The sequence below is a fragment of the Vulpes vulpes genome, chromosome 6 (genome assembly GCF_048418805.1).
Source record: "Vulpes vulpes isolate BD-2025 chromosome 6, VulVul3, whole genome shotgun sequence".
NCBI lineage: Eukaryota > Metazoa > Chordata > Mammalia > Carnivora > Canidae > Vulpes > Vulpes vulpes.
In genome coordinates this window covers 101,021,439-101,027,438 of record NC_132785.1, presented here as the reverse complement: position 1 = coordinate 101,027,438, position 6,000 = coordinate 101,021,439, and positions in this window count along the sequence as shown.

The following is a 6,000-nucleotide window of genomic DNA, read 5'->3' as shown; positions in this document are numbered from 1 at the left end:
CTGAACCAAAAGATAGGAAGATAGGAAGGCAGTGGAGAAATAAAAATTGGGCAAATAAACAACTGTTCTCTTTTTGAGAAAATCTCTGCATGACAAATCTCAAATTGGACAAAGTAGGATTAGCACTTTATATTGCGTAAGCCATCTGTCACAGAAGGTTCAGTAAATCAAATGGCAAATCTAAAATCTGTAAGGGATATGTTATTCTACAAATGATAAGAGAAAAATCTGTGATCTGGGTGTTGCAGAAATCAGAAATATGGGGTCAGAAGGAGCCAATCTCCTGATGGTCTAGCTGCTGCACTCTAAAATGTAATCAATACGCCACACTCAGATCAATCTCTCTTTTTTTTAAAGATTTTATTTATTTATTCATGACAGAGAGAGAGAAAGGTAGAGACAGGCAGAGGGAGAAGCAGGAGCCTGATGTGAGACTTGATCTAGAGACCCTAGGATCACATCTTGAGTCAAAGGCAGAAGCTCAACCGCTGAGCCACCCAGGCATCTCCAGACCAATCTCTCTTAAATGTCTTTTATTACATGAATTCCCTATGCTAGAAATTTCATACTCTCCCTATCTCAAGCATTTTCTTTCTTCCTATACACTTTCCTCTAAATTGAAATTCTTGCAAATTTTAAATGAGGCTTTCAAAGTCCAGCTCTAGCTTCCCATTGTTTGTCTATAAAGACCTCTGTTTTGGTGAAAGCATATGCCCATAAACGTACAGTGATCAGCTTGTTCCCCCTCTCACCTCCTTTGATCTTGATCTTTTTCCTCTGGAATTTGCTACTTTATACTCAACTTCATCTGCTCCAAAACAGTTCAACACCTTGGCTTAGTTCGAATCCTCTAACTTCAATGTAGCCATACCTTGATGGCTCAACTGATATTTGTCTAATCCAACGTTCTATAGCTCCTAAAAGGCTACACAGTCTATCTTTTTTTTTTTTAATTTAAAAAAAATTTTTTTTATGATAGTCACAGAGAGAGAGAGAGAGAGAGAGAGAGAGGCAGAGACACAGACAGAGGGAGAAGCAGGCTCCATGCACCGGGAGCCCGACGTGGGATTCGATCCCGGGTCTCCAGGATCGTGCCCTGGGCCAAAGGCAGGGCTTTTGATTACATATACTTGCTCACTTTTAAATAATATAGCATGCAAAAGAGGCTTGCAGTCTAAGGAGCGTAACAGTGTCTGGCAGATAGTAGTCACCAACAAATATTAATTAATTAATTAGTTAATTAATTACCTTCCTCGTTGTTATTGCATATTAATTGTTCTGTACCCAACAAGGCTGACAGCTAATAAAGAAAATCATAATTTTAGTCCCTCTTCTGTGTGTCTCCCCCCTCCTCCATAGGGCTTGGCACCCTGGAGAGCACTCAGTAGATAATCAATAGATACTTACTGACTGAATGATTGATCGACTAATGCACTTTGCATTTGGATTCCAAGTATAGAAGCCCTTGAGGATGTCTTGGTTTTCCTCCAAAATATCTGAAATTGACCTCTGCTGCTACATTACCTCTACTGCTGCTGTTTTGCAAATGAGAAATTTTAAATACAGAGAGAATTTAAGTACTCCCAAAGTCAAACAGAACATTAGTAATACCTAGAAGCTAGAATTAGACTTTAGAGTCATTGAACTGTGCTTTTTTTTTTCCTGACATAGGTAACTTTTGTTCAATTGTTAATATCTGATTTATAAACTATAGCATGTTGCTATAGGACTCTGCTTATCTTTCTTTGTAATTTTATTTTTACTTCTTTATTTTTTTTACTTTTGAGTGACTCTAACTAGTAAAATGTATCTACCATGGTAGTTGCTTGAAATTTTTTATTTTATTGAGGTATAATTGACATATAATATTATATTTGTTTTAGGTATAGACATAATGATCTGACATTTGTATATATTGGGAAATAATTATCACAATAAGTCTAGCTAACATCTGTCACCATACATGGTTATACTTTCTTTCATGTGATAAGAACTTTTAGGATCTACTCTGGTGATTGCTTTTTTTTTTTTTTTTTCTTTTGGTCTTTTTAAAGTCAGAAGCTATGTCTTATATGCCCTTACTTACTTGTTTTTTGGTGTCTAGCGCAGTACCAGACACTTAATAGTTGCTTAATAATTGTTAAATGCATGACTATTATCAGATGAAATGATCTTTTTAAAGTACTAAACAATTAACATAGATAAATCCTCTTTATAGAGTTGAGGGGAGTTAAATTTATAAACAGCCTTATTTTATATTCAGAGCAATCTATTCTTCACAGAATTATAATTCCTTTGCCTAGTTATTGACCTTTAGGGATTACATAAGAAATTGAACCCACTATAGCATGGTCCTTGGTTTGATTCCTAGACTATAAACTAACCTAAGCTTTAATTTTCAATCTACATACGAGTATGACTCTTACACATTTAAGAAAAGAAAATAACTTCTTCCAACTGAAATAAGAGGTAATTTAAGGAAACAGAATTATTGGCCCCAAGTTAGGAAAAAGCATTTCATCCCTGACTCATCTGTGCCGTATGGATTTCATAACTGATGATTAGCTTCTCTTAATCAGTTGAACATCCATTTACAGGACAAATTGATTAGCTCCTTGCATAATTAACAGAACAGTAAGTACCATCACTTTGAGTTGAAAAAATTGTTTTGATTAACAGCAAATATGCAGTTTAACATTAAGACATTAAATGGTGTTATCTCAAATCATTAATCTGTTATTTTCAAATTTAAGGAAGTGTTTGCAGCTAGCTCAGTGACCAAAGCAGTTTCATTTTTCTGACTGGCACTGAATTTAATATATCTTTTCCATGGAGAATTAGAGTATAAAATAATGTATAAATAATAACATGAGTATGTGATCAAACTCTCAATTTTTACTCTCTGCTTAGCAAAATAGCAAACAGTTCTGAGGCATAGAATAAGGAAAACAACTAAATATCAAACTTTTACAAATCATTTCAAAACGAATCATCAAAGAATTACAGAGGGGGAAAAAAAGGATTACAGAGGGGTTGACAAGGGTTAAAATGGAGAGAAAAGTTATTAAAAGTGTCAGGATCCATACAGGACAAGATTCATGAGCTGCTAGAAATCACAGAGTTGAATAATGTGGAAATAGGAAAGTGTCAAAGTGAGTAAGACAGTAGAGGAATGAAAGATATGAAAGGCTCTGCCTGCTGAAGCCAGGTCAGAGGAGACATTCAAATGGGCAAGAACAACTGAGAAATGAATTTTACAATCCACAGGGGGTCAGCAAAGTTGTTTAAAGATGTGCTGTGTCAGTAGTCCACAGAAAGCTTGTGTTAAATTACAGAAACACATAATTAAAGCTAAACAGCCAGTATGTTAAAGCTGCACCATCCTGAACCAGATGGTAGTTGATTCTGACTACACCTTGGGCACTGAGGACCTAATTAGTCTTTTCAAGAACTTATGCAGGTGTTGGTCAGCACTGGAGTTTGTGCCCAGCAGGATGGGTTAATGGAAATGCTGGGATATTTGAAATGGATGAGGCCTCAGGCAAGTTTCAAATATTATTTGTAGAAGTTTAGGAACTCCAGTGGATATGCAGGGAATTTAGTTAGGACTTTTCTCAATGTCTGCATGTACTGAATGTTAATATTTTATTTTTTTAAAAGATTTTATTTATTTATTTGAGAGAGACAGCGTGCAGGTGGATGTGCACACGAGTGGGGGAGCGGCAGAGAGAGAGACAGAGAGAGAGAGAGAACCAGGCTCCCCGCTGAGCAAGGAGCCTATGTGGAGCTGGATCCCAGGACCCTGGGGTCATGACCTGAGCCAAAGACACAGGCTTAACTGACTGAACCTCCCAGCCTTCCCATAAATGTTAATCTTTTAAATGCATCTCAAATCACTAGTCCTTGTAAGGATTAGTTTAAAAGATGACTGTTTTATAGACTTGAATCAACAACTAATCAAAAGTCATCATTTATTTTAATATTACTCTTCTATCAGTTCAATAAGGGATGTTTGGCTGTGACAATGTAAGTGTTAACTGAATGGTAGCAGAGACCACATTAATTGCTGAGAAACAGTCAAATAATATGAATTCTACTAGACTAGCTTCTAACTTTAGTGTTCATAAGTGCCTGGCTAGCAAGTTGAAAATACAGATTTCCAGGATTGTCCTTGGTGATTCTGATTCAGTAAGTGTGGGGTGTGACCTGAGATTCTGCAATTTTAACAGATACTGATAGGAGATCTATAGACCATCCTTTGAGGATCACACACAAGCCAAGAGTTCCTTGAAGGTAAGGATGACTATTTTTTTAAATTGCTTTAGGATCTAATGTATTAATGCTTGACAATGGTTAATGACCATCTGTTGAGTGAATAAATTCCTTGTTGAATTTTTACTTCATGATTATGTCACACACCGGTTTATTTTCCCTTAATATCATAGTATTTTCAGGTTCTACAATGTTTGCCTAGAAGTTCTCTATATTTAAACTCTTCATCTTAAACAACAGAATCAAGTTTCATAGTGAGGGTTAGTGTGCATTCATTTATTCAGTATTCAAAAAATATTCCCTGAGCTCACACTACATGACAGGGACTATACTAAGCAATTGAGACATATCCATGAAATAGACAAAGATCTCTCCCTCATGGAGCTTACATTCTAGAAGTACACATGTATCCTACTTCTAATCCTGAGCTTTTAAAATTATTTTCTGGGAATATAATTATGTGTTGTATGTTCTTTACACCAAAGAATTTCTTATGGAGTCTTGAATTAAGTAAAAGATTCATTTTGGCAACTTTCAAAGCTCACTGAGGAGAAGAAAGATTGGTTCAAAGCACCAGGGAGTTTTATTTTTGCACATAAATATTTATGTGTGTAAAGGGGCGTGTGGTTAATTATAAGCGACAGGAGGAGAATGACAGATGCTTAGATCCTCTGTCCCCATGGAGAGACAGACCTTGCTTGTTGGAGTGTAGTGGCACATCGTGTGGTCTGTGTACTGAATCACTGATTTAAATATTGCAGCAGCTGGAGTGCAAAGTATATCAGCAAATACTACAGGAGGAGGAGCATGTGTGTCCTGAATACAAAGTAAGAATGGAATAGGTTTGCACAGTCACAGTGAGCAAGGCTGTAGATGGCCTTTTCTTTTTATATTTCAGTTTCAAAAGATAGCTGGAGAAGGGTAACTGGACAGTTCAGGGAACATGGGCAGATAAAGTAATAGAGAGTTTGGTGTTTCTTCCTAAATCCTGAATTTCTATTTCTTGGAGAGAGAGAGAGAGAGAGAGAGAGAGAGAGAGAGAGAGAGATTGATTCTCATTCTGCCAGGGAAAATCTATTCAGAGAATTCATCTCCATAATGAAAGCACTAAACCAAACAAGTATAGTCCCTATTTCAGTGCTCATGGGGAAAATGAGGAGAAACTAGTTTTCCTTAGCAACTTTCATCTTAGTGCCTCTGATTTGGGTCTAATATGAAGTTCAACATCCATTCTTCAATTTTCCTTTAATAAATAATATCTATAAAGGTTTGCTAGTTTGCATAGACCACACTCTACCATATTTATTGGTATTCTCCTAATTTACAGGTTAGAATTTGAGGTGCAGAGTGTTCAAATGATGTTACACAAGATCACTCATTTAGTAAGTAGCAGAATGATGATTAAATCTAGGTGTCTGATTACAAAATCTGTCTCCACCATTATGCTGCTTTTTATTACTCTTACTCTTTCTTTTTTTGTGGTGATTGTTGTCTCTCTTTTCCCATTTGAAATTTCCCCAAGTTAGAACTGACAGGAAAGCTGAGGGAGTGAGGTGTTGTGGGTGGGAGGTGAAGAAAACGGTTAACACTGATGGGTAGAATTTCGCTACTTACAGATAATGTGTTGAAAAGAAATAGGAAAAAAATAAAGAGCAGCTTTGGAAGTATGAATTCAAACAGTAAATGAACAGATACATTTCATACTTAAAACAATAGCCAAAAATGTTA